This window comes from Amblyomma americanum, chromosome 2, assembly GCF_052857255.1.
Source record: "Amblyomma americanum isolate KBUSLIRL-KWMA chromosome 2, ASM5285725v1, whole genome shotgun sequence".
In the NCBI taxonomy this organism is placed as follows: Eukaryota; Metazoa; Arthropoda; class Arachnida; order Ixodida; family Ixodidae; genus Amblyomma; species Amblyomma americanum.
In genome coordinates, this window is record NC_135498.1 from 109515499 (window position 1) to 109529884 (window position 14386).

A 14386-nucleotide genomic window follows, 5' to 3' on the forward strand; every position below is an offset into this window, starting at 1 on the left:
TCTATCTATCTATCTATCTATCTATCTATCTATCTATCTATCTATCTATCTATCTATCTATCTATCTATCTATCTATCTATCTATCTATCTATCTATCTATCTATCTATCTATCTATCTATCTATCTATCTATCTATCTATCTATCTATCTATCTATCTATCTATCTATCTATCTATCTATCTATCTATCTATCTATCTATCTATCTATCTATCTATCTATCTATCTATCTATCTATCTATCTATCTATCTATCTATCTATCTATCTATCTATCTATCTATCTATCTATCTATCTATCTATCTATCTATCTATCTATCTATCTATCTATCTATCTATCTATCTATCTATCTATCTATCTATCTATCTATCTATCTATCTATCTATCTATCTATCTATCTATCTATCTATCTATCTATCTATCTATCTATCTATCTATCTATCTATCTATCTATCTATCTATCTATCTATCTATCTATCTATCTATCTATCTATCTATCTATCTATCTATCTATCTATCTATCTATCTATCTATCTATCTATCTATCTATCTATCTATCTATCTATCTATCTATCTATCTATCTATCTATCTATCTATCTATCTATCTATCTATCTATCTATCTATCTATCTATCTATCTATCTATCTATCTATCTATCTATCTATCTATCTATCTATCTATCTATCTATCTATCTATCTATCTATCTATCTATCTATCTATCTATCTATCTATCTATCTATCTATCTATCTATCTATCTATCTATCTATCCGACGATACACAGAACGGCGTGCGCGAAGACAACGGAAATCTGAAATTTCTACGTGCGTGACGTCATCACCGCGGTTCTGCACACTTTCTGAAGGTTGCGAGAAGACGCCTGAGCTGTAGTCTGCTATCACGTATCCATTTTCAAAACTAGCGGGGAAAAAATCGGCAAGGCTTACCTTCAGGTTTTATGCTTTCGAAACCTTAAATATCGCTCAGTTTAAGAAAACTGTTCAGATTTTCAACTATTTTAACTCCCTGCCAAAACTTCAAGAAGACTGCCTTATCGTTTTTACCTTTATTTCTTTTATCTTCCTTTCTGGAAGCATGGGTCACACCCATTTAGTAATGTCTCGCTCACGAACACCTCGTGCAAGTATTTCACCACAGGAAGAAGCAGTCGTTTTCACAATTCTTTTACTGACCTTGGAAAAAACTCAAGAGAAAAGCGGTACCTTGTTCTCTCGTAAATGAAAAAAAACACTACATTCCAGGGAGTGCCTTCTGCACCCCACGGATCTTTCAGCGGTGGTCGCAAATGAATGCCCAATGTTCTTGTTGCCATTTTGAGACAGCACAGCGACTCTTCTTTCTTGGAAGCGACCACTCTGTCTTTTTTTTCTGGTGGAAAATCAGCTGAGGTCCTCCTTTCCGGGTCTTCAAAAGAAGGCCAAACTGCAATACGGGTAGACGAAAACCATTTAGTGAACCTGGCTGCTACCATTCCTCGCAATTCTCGCTACTTCTCTTCTCGCTTTCATGATTAACCCAGAGGACGGGAGGTAAAAAACATGTCATGGTTATAGACATCCTTAGTAGAAAATTCATGGTAAAGAACTACGATTGTATCTCGAAATTGAACAGCCCTAGAATAAATGACGGTAAGCCCAAGCGAATAATAAACATTGCTGGGCTGCTTAAATTAACTCTGAATAGGGTTCCAGTTCTATATTTCGTTTATATGCAGTATCTATTCTTTTCTCTTAGAAATATGTGAAGTCTAGACATCCGGCTCTGGCATCTATCTCGCTTGCATGACGTTTAACATTTAAGCTATTCGAACTGCCTCTATAACGCTTGTCTTTTAAGGCGATGCTTGTACAACGAGCACTGGCTGAACAAACTGCCGCTGCAATCTCCCTCCCACAATTTCGGCCAGTTTCCGTAAACCCCAAGAAAAACTGCCACGTTCTCATCGTTTCGAAAAAAAAATTGCTGTGGCCCAACTCAGATGAGCCAGGTTATACGGAGCACAAGGTCGGTTAAACGAGGTTACACACTGTTAGGCCTGTGTTCATCTTTATTGCAGCACACAGTTATTTTTTACTGCTCACACATGGCAAGTCTTGGTTCTTTTTGCAAAGTAAGGAGAAGACAGTCTTACGGTCCGTGGAGCTGTTGGCCCCATTTTTAACCTGGAAAACTTTCAGGTCACCTGTAGGCGGAAACTTGTGGAACACCAAGTCTAAGGCAGTGTTCTACGGCGAGGTGGACCCCACAACGTTGGAGGCGAGAGACAAACCAGCCTTCTCCCATCTTAGCTGGGAAACTAGGCTCGGTTTTGTTAGTCTCCAAAGAACAGTATAGGGCAGTCTCTGTGCTGGCAGTAGGGCATGCACGTAGCCACAGCGTCTAAGGTGTCCGTGGCGGAGGTGTTAGGCGCTACGTGAACAACCTGTTATTACAAGGACCTTCCAACTGGCTCTATGTTAAGCCACCTCCGCTGTCCCTTGCGGATTCCAGCTTGAGTGTTTACAGTTTTTTACGTTGTAACTATTACTTTGTTGCTACAGGCAGCTTGAGTGCCCACTTTCGCAGTGAGTAAAACGAAAGAGCGAGACGGTTTTTACGAAAACCACTGTAGAGTATGTACGTTTTGTTAATTATATTAATGGACACAATATTCCACCTTATTATTTCTGGGACATATTTTCGCGATCCAGCTATTCTGAACTCTGGAAATTAAATTTGTTTAGCTCTTAATCCTGTGGGGGCCATCACATTTGCCTCCATTTTTTTTTTCAAAGATGCAATATCAAGTAGTCAGCTTTTCGGCCAAAATGCTCTGCTTCCATTCTGAGTTCTGTCTCAGATTTTTAGAATGATATCGTGTCAATGATTTATTTTTGCGAAGATAGAATCTGACTGATACAAATATTGACACGCTACATGAAAAAATGCATCAGAATATATTTTAATGAATTTCTATTACTGTTGGTGTGTTCATAAAAGGCGCACTTACGCTAGCGTTCAGGCCCTTCTGGAACAGCATTCGCCTTGCCGCCGGGTAATTGGCTGCCTGCGGTAGGAGATATCTTAGCAATATACACAACAATGTTTGTTCCTCATGGCAGCAGGGCACATGTGGCCGGCCAGCGCCGAGAAAACTCTAAGTACACTTGCGTTGCCGAGAGAATTGAAGAGCAAATGTAGGATCCAGCTATCCGGCTCTTAATGGGAGATCTCGGCACTCTCATTTGATAGCGGAACGCGTTTTTGTCTCGGTAACAACTAAGGAAAGGCTGAGCGATATTTCATTAATGACGTGGTATTTCCTACCGTCTTTCTAGCTGTTCCAAGGTGGTGTCTACTATGGCTGAATATCCTTACCAGATAATGGCAATCCTTGCTAAATAATCGACGGAAATCGCATTACTATTATCTTAAGCTTTCGAAGAGTTTGTCGTCGCGTTAACAAGGAGACGAAGGTTCAGATAATATACAAACTCGTAAAGGTACTGATGTAACCAATTATGAAGCAATAAAAGAGAGTTATTGCATAGTGTGATCCGCGATTTGGTACAGCGATCCACGTCCGCGAGGTGCCACTGCGCATAAGCAGGTCGCCCTAAAGGCGCGAGATGGCGCCAGGTGCTGGCAAGCTGTGCGCCAGCCTGCCGCGTCGGGGCCAATCAGCGTGCGCACTGATGGTGCACTGAAGCGGATCATGGTGATGGATAGCAGACTGCGCTATGCTAAAAATCTCTACTATAGCTGGACACCGCCATGGCTGACAAGAACTGCGAGATCAAGGTGCGGTTTTCCTTTTCCGCATTAGGCTCAATTATCGAAGGTGGCGAAATTTTACGTGTCTCTGTTCTGCACGTTTTCCACAATACGGAGATTACTATTAAGGATTGTTTGGAACTCTTTTTCCAGACCAATTTGTCTCATTTGGTCGCAGTGACATAATTAGGAGAAAGATATTCTTTTTCTGCAGCTGAGATTTGAGCGATACTTCAATGGCGCCTTTGTAAGGAGGATGTATCACTCGAATGGGGAGCATCGTATACGTTTTTCTCTGACGCTACTTGATGGCGTGCGACGTTAAAAGATACCTAGAGGATTTCACAGTTCTTGATTCGACAGCTGCGCTTAGAGTAAATGGAGGCTGCACATGTAATAATGGTCCAAATGCTCCCAGCTCTCCCAACTTGGTCTGCCTGCCGAGCCTCGTATGAAGTGCTTTTGGTGACTCTTTCGCAGGAGTACAATGGCATAAAAAAACCAATGGGAAAGAAACATTTTTCACGATAGAAAAACGTCAGTAGCAAGCTTGTCGAGAAGAGGTCTGCGGTTATATTGAATGTAAGAGCTAGACCTAACAATATAAGAAAAACCTGATTAACTAATAGTCGTTGAACACTGATTTTTTCCAGAATTGCTGAGTGTGATTTATCTCGGGTCAGCCTCTGGACGCTTGAGAACAGAGTGCGAAAGGAGAAGTTTCTTAGCAGCTGCCAGTGCATGTATACCCTTGTGGGAGGGAAGGAGGCATACCCGTGTTACGTGGTCACTCTGACCTGCCGTCACTGTCAACGAATAATCACGTTCAGTAGTAACGATGGTTCAGTTCAAGCGTATTGAATGTCTCTGCGGCCCACACGTTAAGCTCAGTCAGGTTACAAAGTGGAGCAATGGTTGCGAAACGTTAACAAGCCGAAAAATCCCTCCGGCTATATTTGATTTAGGCACATTTAGAAACTGCCACTACATGGCAAATTTCGCACAAAATTCCGCACTTTACGCCTCGTACAAAGCGCTGCACTTTTGCTACTTTAAAAATCTAATTACTGGGTTATCCATCTCACTTTAGATAAATTTAAAGAAACAGCCAGAATCGTTGCTATTTCTGCGTCGTTGTTTTGCGCCTTAGTGTGCATGCGTGTAGTGAATTCAGCCACTAGAGTCCGGCTAAGAGCCTCCACCTTGCCAGTACAAGCTCAAAAGTGGAACCGCGGGTCCGTATTTACCTTAACTACTTTTGCCAACACAACAGCAATAGCCCCTGTTTTTCAACACAGCCTATACAACTAATCAAGTCCACAGTCTTTGGCTGAGCGACCTTTGGATACTTCCATGTAGCCCTGGTATTCAAGCCCAAACTTGATCATTAATTTAAGAGGCATTTCCGCTGTCGTGTCCTCAGCGGCGAAAGAGCTACGAGCTGAAATGACAGACTGCCGAGGAGGGGCTACCTTTGAGCAGGATGAGGTAGATGACGAGTCCGATGATGGCGCACATGCAGATGAGGAACACGCAGAGGAAGACGAGAATGCCCTTGGACGACAGCCAGGGCCGCGTGGGGCCTGCGGCACCCCCGGCATCCGCACCGCTCACTCCACTCGCCTCGATGCCGCTCATCGCGCTCCTGCACAGCGCGAATCAGACGGCTACGGCAGGATGCACTGATTATCCAAGAGACTGCCTCCTAAGTTGACGAGCGGTCGGGGAAAAAGTGAAACGCTCATCGATGGCGGTGGTTTTTGTTTTCGTCATACAACATTAGGAAGCTTTAGAATACCCTGATGAGCTACTTTAAAAGCTGTCTGAGAGAAAAAAAAATCAACGCAGATATGAGACAGATATATCGAAATCATCGATCGCTTCCTAAACGCGCAACAAACAGCACTGCAGCGTAATAGTGTATACGAGTGCGTCCCTCTGTTTTTCGATTCCTGCATTTTGAGCCCCTGAAAATAGACCAAACTCATCCACTGTACTGCAGGCGCATCGCGTTCAAGAATTTTCACAGTGGTGCAACTTCTGGAGCCCTGCGCTGGTATTACGTGCGGCGAGATCGCCGTGTTTTCCTTTGTGAGATGAATGTGATTTAGCTAACGTCAGCGCGAGCAATGCTATCTTCGATTCTGTGGGATATTCTTGGAAGCGCATAGAGTGGAGTGCCTATAGGTGGATTTTTCTCGTCCCCTCCGACGTCAACAACGCTAGAACGGAAACATCTGGTGAAAGCACAGTATCGTTTGGTCCTTAAGAATGGATAAAAGAGGGAAACCTGCAAGGAAATCGAATGGGCTTCACCGATGCTGGTGGCTATTAAAGCTTGATGCTGCCTTCGGCTACGTTTGGCTGACATATATGAGCACCGGACCGTGAGTGTTACAGCTATGATATCTAACCTTTCCTCACCTTGTCTTGCACACCGTGGAAAAGTTCTACGCCTATGCCTTTTTCATAAAATTTATCATCACAAACACTGCACGCGCGTCTTATCACTACACCTATCCCTTTCGCTATCCGTCTTTTCTTGTCGACTATCAATACGAGACTATCAATTTTTTAATCACATGAACACTTTTTATTTTCTTTTATACGCCGCACATCAAAGCAGTGGAACCACCTTCCAGCAGCCATGGCTGGCATGCAGGACTAAGTCCTCTCTCGTTAGTTTCTGATGAGGCTGATGCGTGACACCACTAGTTATTTTTGTTTCATCCTTTGTTCGCATTTTCTTTTCCAGTCTTGTTATCGTTCAGTTCTAGGCGGTACTCTTTTCTGTTGGCGTTTGTGTGCTTTTTTATGCGCATTATTTTTCGCTTTCTTGGAATGTTGTATTTACCTGCTTGGTTTTGTGATTTTGAATTTTTTTGTTGTTCCCCCACTCCTTTCTATAATGCGCCGGCGCTTGAGAGTACTGAAAATAAGTAAATAAATAAATAAACAGATAAACAGGAGCGCCTTCGGAGGAAATGGTCAGAGTGATCCAAACAGTTTAAGGATACCTCCTTTCTACGAGAGAGCAGGAAAAAATGTTCCCTGTCTACCTCTCATTTTTAATGCCTTTCTTCTCTCATGAGTGGCGTGTACGGGGCCTGTCTGCAGAACGTGTCTTCAGAGGGTTCCCGCACGAACTAGCTAGCATGCATCACAGGGGCCATTAACGGAATAGTTTAAATGATTATGTTATTTTTATGTATGATGATGATGAATTTTTGTCGCGCAAGGGCACGTGTGGCCAAATAGCGCCATGGCACAAGGTTTTTCTTCTACTCAAGGTGGGGTCAAAGACGCATTTCCCAAGCATTTCAACCTAACGAGGCCGAGCACCACGCCGGGGAAAGCTTGTACCAAGAATTAACTAAATACCTAATTATTATATTAGTTTTTTATTCAAGTAAAACAATTATTTCGTGCTTCAGTGTGCTTACTAGACGCTCTAGCAACGGTACACACATATTCTGATGTCGTAGAAGCGAAGCTTAGAAACGGCAAAGGGATAAAGAAACGACCACGCAGCAGCATAATCGTCAGCAGTAAGAGTAATGGTTTCGCATTACTGTACCTATGTTGACACAAATGCACCTCTTGAACCTTAATATTCATAATTAGTTTTTGGGAAAAGGAAATGGCACAGTATCTATCTCATATATCTTTGGACACCTGAACCGCGCCATAAGGAAACGGATAAAGGATGGAGGGAAAGAAGAAAAGAAGAGCGAGGTGCCGCAGAGGGCTCCGGAATAATTTCGACCACCTGGGGATATTTAATGAGCACTGACATCGCACAGCACACGGGCGCCTTAGCGTTCTGCCTCCATAAAGGCGCAGCCGCGACGGTCGGGTTCGAACCCGGGAACTACGGATCAGTAGTCGAGTGCCCTAACCACTGAGCCACCGCGGCGGGTTCCCCTTGAACCTTTAACTCGGTTCTTCTTTCTATCATATGTTCCAAACAACAACAAGTCCCCGCATTAAAAGATTGGCCGCGGCAACCGCGTTTCAATGAATTCGAAACGCAAAAAGGCGCCCGTGTGCTGTGCGATGTCAGTGCATTAAATTTCTGAGGATGGCCGAAATTACTCCGGAAACCTCCACTACAGCACCTCTTTTCTTCTTCATTCTTGCGCTCCATCCTTTATTCCTTCTCTTGCGGTGCGGTTCGGGTGTCCACTAATATATGTGAGACAATTACTACGTAATTTACTTTCCTCAAAACCAGGTTTCATTTTTCAATTTTTTTCGCATAAGCTTCGCCTTTAAAGTTGATCGCGATATCGTTATTAGGTCCCGTTCACATCGTTTACTCACTTACTTCATTCTCAGTTACATACTCATAATTACTCATGTACGCATCAGTACGTGCCTCTAAAACACTAAACCAAGTCAAAGACAACAGCGCATTACTTGGTCCATCTTATTCAGCTCCAAGGAACGAGCCCTTGTGGACGTTGTGTAGTGTGCCCGTCTAGCAATTCGACGATTCTGGGCCCGATTCCCACCTTAACTCAGCTGGACAGAATTTTCTGCCCATCTCAATTTTACTGCTTTTTTCGATCCATCGGGATTTACACGCGCCAACTTCAAAGGCCCCGTTACTCAGAAAATCTGCCTTTGGCGTTATGGGCCAAAAGTCACGATCATGACTTAGTCAGGTGGCACCCACAGAGAAACCTAGCAGGGAGGTTTTACAGCTAGTCACGTGACCTTGCGGCGTCTTCAAAACCTGTCTACCTGAGAAACTGCAAACCATGGCAGGTGGCAGGTAAATTAATGACTGGTCGCTCGGGTCGAGCAACCTGGGCAGTACAAGGCCCACCACTGGGAACCTCTGGCATCGCAGGCCAGTAGTGCATTGCTTAACCACTGCGACAGTGCGCCAGGAGGCGTATGATGACTTCCAGGGATCTACGAATGTAAAGTAGAGAATGACCTCCTGCATATCTGGGAATAAACACATTACGCTGTCGCGTCATACCCGTAATTAAGGCGGAGCTTAAGTGTCCCATTCAATTTTTTGCTCATGGGTGACGACAGCGGCTTTTATGCGACTCGGGATACCAAACCCTACCGCGTTAATATCGAACAGCAAACCAAATGCCGCCCAACGTACTTTGGCAGGCAGCAACCAAACGAGAGACAGACACACTATACGATAGTTCCAGCTCAATCATGGCTTCATGTGTCCTACTTCTGATCCTGAAGTTGTCCGTAAGGGATATATATGTGCCGATATGTTATGCCAAACATCCCAGCTTTCTGTTCAAACCAACTCGCTTATCTCGCGCGGCATAATTATCCTGCATGGTAGGTGAAAACAGCAACTTCCGAGGAGGAAATGATCTCGCTTTAACTGAGTCTTAGCAATTCACCCGGCCGAAGCAAGTACATATGCGTCAATACACATTTTGTTCAAACATTGATAGCGCATCACCATTAATAGCGCTAAAAATTGGCAAAGGAGGCGAGAGAAGGTGTATGCTGTTTCCTACAGTCGAATCGTGCTCGAGATGGCACTACCCAGAAGCAATACCGTCGGTCACACAGATGGTCACACAGATTGAGTCGGCTATGTGCGATGTTGTAGTAAACGTATTCCCCGTATTATAGCCCAAAATACTAAGCCTGCCTAAAGTGGAGTTCAGTTCATAAAAACTGCGTGATCCCCGTCTGGTTCTTCAAAGCAGCATGATACGTATAACGTTAAGAGACAAGAAGAGGGCACAATCGGCCAAGAAAAAACGCGCGTTAATGATATCCAGGTCGAAATCAAGAGGAAGAAATGAGCTTTGGCAGGGCATATATTGCAAAATAAAGATAACCGATGGTGGTTAAGGATAACAGACTGTATTCGGAGAGAAGGCAGGCGTAGCAGGGCGCGGTAGAAAATTGGGTGGGCGGAAGAAATTAAGAAGTTTGCGCCGACGGGGTTTGCGTAGCTGGCACAGGACAGGATATAATTGGAGAGACATGGGAGAATCATTTATCCTGCAGCGGGCGTAGTCAGGCTGCTGATGATGATAGCCGGTAAGGAAGTGCTTGTACTTTGCGTGCAACAGATTCGTAATGTTTATGGTTTATTTAAACGTCCCAAAGTGACTCAGGCTATGAGGGCTGCCGTAGTGCAGGAATTCAGAAAACGTCGACCAATTGAGGGTCTTTAACGTGCACCGACATCGCACAATACACGGGCCTCTAGCATTTCGCCTCCATCCAAATTCGATCGCCGCTACTGGAATCGAACTGGCGTCTTTCGAACCAGCATCCGAGCACCATAATGACAAAACCACCGAGGCGGCTGAGCGGCTAAGTAATACTGCGGCTGAGCGATAATGCCCGCACGAATGTAGTCACTGAAAATATTACCGGGCAAGCTGTGCACCAACAACGCGTTGACACACATCTACATGCGTCTGATCACGTGTGTGTTCCACCGCATCATCTATCGTTCCTGGGCCTGTGGAGCGACAAAAGTAGCACGGCTCTCATGGCCACAGAATGCATCAGCTGTATTGCGGCTATCAGGCGCTGCCTGCATCTGGAAGTAGCTCAAATAGTCGAGCTGACGGGTCATGCAATAATACCACGTGGTGGCCAGCGGGGCATGCAAACTTCTCTAATCGGTGCTGTTAGATGATCTACGACCATGGGCAGTAGCTTCGCTTATGACGCTACCACTTTCTCGAGCCCACCGTGCTTCTGCTTCCTCCTGTGATGCTTTGCTCAGCCGGCGCGCACGGAGGCCATGATTGAACTTTCATGCCATCGGCACGCGCTTGAGTGGCGCTTACTTATAGTTTCATTTGGGAGTTTTCATCGCTCTTTTGGTCAAGAGGTTCTTTCCGGGGCTGTGTCGCGGGGGCCGAGAGACGTTCTTCGATCTGCGCTCTTTGAAGTGCAAGTTTGAACTTCAGGGGCAAGTTTGCGGCGCCCCCTGGTTCTTTATTACCGAGTGGTGTGGCCGCAGACATTCGTTACACGAATTGCCAATACCATAATGAATATTTTGACAATAGGAGTGCAAAAGCTCGCAATAAGTGAGCGTTCGTTACGTTTGTGGCCGCAGCAAATTGACTCGACTGTACTCTTTGAAATTTAGTTGCTTCCTTGGGAAAAATGACTATTTCATGCTTGCCTCCCTGAACTGACAATACCTCCTTGTGCAGGCAGGAGCTATGAAAGTGCTGCGTTTCCAACTTCCGTGTTTCTGACTGCAGGGCGCAAGGTCTTTTCTTCTTCTGATGGGACAATTTAGCAAAGGGCAGACACGGCAGCAAGAGGAGAGAGACGGCAAGTGCTCACCCATTTCTCGCAAACTTTAAGGACTTTCTAAATATGAGATTTATGAATCCACGAAGGAATCCAAATACATGGTGTTTTAAAACTACGCCCATGGCTATTCCCTCGAGAAACCTATGCAACAGGAGCAGATTCTGCTATCGGGCTGCCATATTGACTGAATTACTTCCCAGAGGTTCTTTGTGACGGTTATAGCGCGGCTGTGCATGCAGCGACGATGAGCGATGAAATCTTAAGTGGGCCACTCGTGCGTACCTCTCTAAAGCCTTTGCTATTTATCTTTCTTTTTACCTGATAAGTACAAAAAATTTGATCTAAAAAATGAGAACACGTTAAATAAATCAAAATTCGACAAAAAACAGACTTACATTTCCGTCATGGTGGCGGGTTGATTGGGTGGCTTACTTCCTGCAAAAGAGAAATAGGAATTTCAATGTCGAAGCATCAACTTCTAGGTAGTGGTGGTTATGCACTTAGTGATATTACAGCAGCCCTCTGTTCGAGACAGTGAACGGCAATACTAGCGTTTGACTGACACTACTTAGTAGCTCTTTTATCTCTCTGGAGCTTGGCACCAAATGCACTATTGTATCCAGAGGCCGATGAAATTAGAATTAATACTACGCGGAAGCTCTACAATGTATGCCGTTATAATTACCAGACAACATGACGCTATTTATAGCGAACCGCTTTCTGCCAGCTCTTTTATGTCGCATCTTCAAGACAGTCAACCATGTTGAACACTGTGGTGAACATGACCTTCACCGGGCGAATACCATCTGGTCACAAAAGATCAAGATGCCGCCCCATTTTGGTGGTCCAAGGACGTAGGGCCAACGCAGGTCGTGCGAACGGTATACCTAGACCGGATGTGCGGCGCAACACACTCCTTAGAAAGCAATTATAGTTTAGGGGCCAATGAACACGAACTCAAAGGGAATTGCTGTAAATCCACAGTTGCTGCCGAGAGCTCTCGCAACCTGAGTATGAGATTTCTGATGTCTTGAATCCACAATATTTTAGAAAGAATGGCCGCAAAACAAACGCTGCGCAGTTACCGCCTGAAGTGTAGTTGTAGAGAGCCACCGCACTGTAGCCAACATTTGCCTTTCCATCCCCAAACTTCAGTCGTAGAGCTTTAGGGTGATGCCTATTTCACAGACAGCCACTATACCTCATAAAAAATGACCGCCACGCGAACAACTAATATTTCGGTGCGTAATGAGCTCCAATACACGACATCTTGGTAGAAGCCATTAAAACCAGCATGAACTGGATCTCTGGCTAGTAGCTGCTATTGAGAGCAGCCGCACTACCTTAATACGGGATCAGTGCGAGGCGCTGAGTGGAAGGCATTGGTATGTGAGCGAGTCGCAAGAATAAAACCGCAGTTCAAAACAGGAAAGAAGTGCCGAGACTTGTGTTATTCGTACAGCGCAAAGAAGTATCCGCCATTGCTATACAACACTCCCAGCCCTCACCCACCACATCAAGCACATTAGCACACGCTCCACATTTCTGAAGCCTCCAACTGTGTGGCGCACTAATCTCTGCAATCTACAGCACACTTGGACAGCGTACATTTACACCTTACAAACCATGGCAGTTTTGATTGCAATGTCCTACAACACTACACTATCAGCTTCCCTTAAGATGCCTCCCGTTCTGCCATCGCCGTAGAAGAAGCTGGGCACAATTCACCGCCATCGGGCGTAGAAGGCGGATGCCAGTTACCTGAGAAAGGCGGCTGTAGTCAGCCGATGTTGAAGAGCGCTCGACACGGTGCGCTAAGCCCGCGTAGAAATGACCGACGGCTTAGGCACCGGAGTTGCGAAGGACCCCTTGGATGACACTAGTCGCCGGAGGGTGCGCATGCGTCGTGATGCACGCTCCCCGCATCGATGCGCTGCCGTTGGCTCCACTAAAGCCACACTGGAGGAAGACGAAAGCGATCATGACTCATGGCGGGCGCGGTAAGCTCGCAGTGTGATTGCGGTAGCTTTTGTTTCGGAGACTCATTTTAACGACAAGCTCGAAGAAACAAGTTAAGAGAAATGTGGCGAGTTTCACCGGGATATTGCGGCAAGTGGGCTTCAAGCAACATTCCCCAGCCATTCACCATTTTGGCTGAACCAAACGACCCACTAAGTCTTTTTTCTCTTTCGCTTTATATCGCGTTAAAAATGGAGCAGCGCTGTCAACGCGACTGCAAAAAATTGAAAATGAAGTTTCGGTGAGAGAAAGGGATGCGCCATGTTTAAGAGGAAAAAGAAGTAGACGACGAAGACAAAAGGAAGGGAGGTCAATCAATTTTGTTTCGTAGGTTGTAACTTGGTTCTTGTGTGATACATGTTTATACCGAAAGGCACCGCGTCGAAATGAAAGATTGCATGCCATCTTTCCGAACAGTTACCGTTTTTTTCTATAAAAAATCGGCCAATGACTACTCACTGCCACCAGCAGGTCTTTACTCTTTCCCTGCGGCTGCATAACAATGTCTGCAATTTCGGGTTATATCGCCTCATCCACACTGAGCCCCGATCTCACATCATTAAATTTAAATTTCTTAAGTCGAGCATCGCATCGCCCTGTCAATGACCTCCGACTTCAAGCAGCGTTTGAGAGTTGCCTGTGTCTCATCCAGCGAAAATGCCCCTAATGCTGTGAGCGGTTGATGTAGCCTGCAGGATACCTAACTTTTCCTTTGCAGTTTCGAGAACGCGCCAATCACGGTATGCCTCACCGCGGTGAGGATTCCACTACAATCTGATTTCCTTCTCGGAAAGATTTCGTTCCAATGCATCAACTGTCATTTTAACGGCTCACTAAAGCGTTGTGGATAGCATACCATTTGAATAACAGTCTTCGTAATTATATCTATATGCTCACGCACGCATAGCGTTGTACTACAAAGATGGCGGTTTACCTTGTCCAACTTCCTTCTTGCCGCCGCCGACTTCGCATACGTCGAGCTTAAGTCAAAGCGCTAATTTAAATAAAAGGATGCGTTGCAGTATACACTAAAAAAATGCAGTGCATCTTATAGGCGACAAAAGGCTTAAGCATGAAATGCATTGTAGGGCCGACGTACAGGTTTTTAGGGTAGCTCACAAATCGTGCTTGCCGCACCCATTCAATATCAATTAATGTGTTTTGTCTAGAATCACTGGCCGCATCATATTCCGTTCACTTCGCCCGCATTTTTGCGCAGAGCTGATTATTTGCACTTGGCCTTCTTGGCTGCTTTCGTAGCTTGACAACGACGGCCATCAGTAGCTTATTTTCTCTCAGATGGACACCAC

At 45.0% G+C, this 14386-nt stretch overlaps 1 long non-coding RNA gene across 1 annotated transcript; it reads right to left on the reverse strand.

Moving 5' to 3' along the window:
- Positions 1–1167: 1167 nt before the first annotated feature.
- Positions 1168–12988, reverse strand: LOC144118956 (uncharacterized). Its single transcript, XR_013312205.1, has 5 exons — positions 12819–12988; positions 11453–11492; positions 5246–5418; positions 3010–3066; positions 1168–1442 (listed from the first exon to the last, which is right to left on the reverse strand). It is a non-coding gene; the product is annotated as an uncharacterized LOC144118956 (long non-coding RNA).
- Between the last annotated feature and the right edge of the window lie 1398 nt (positions 12989–14386).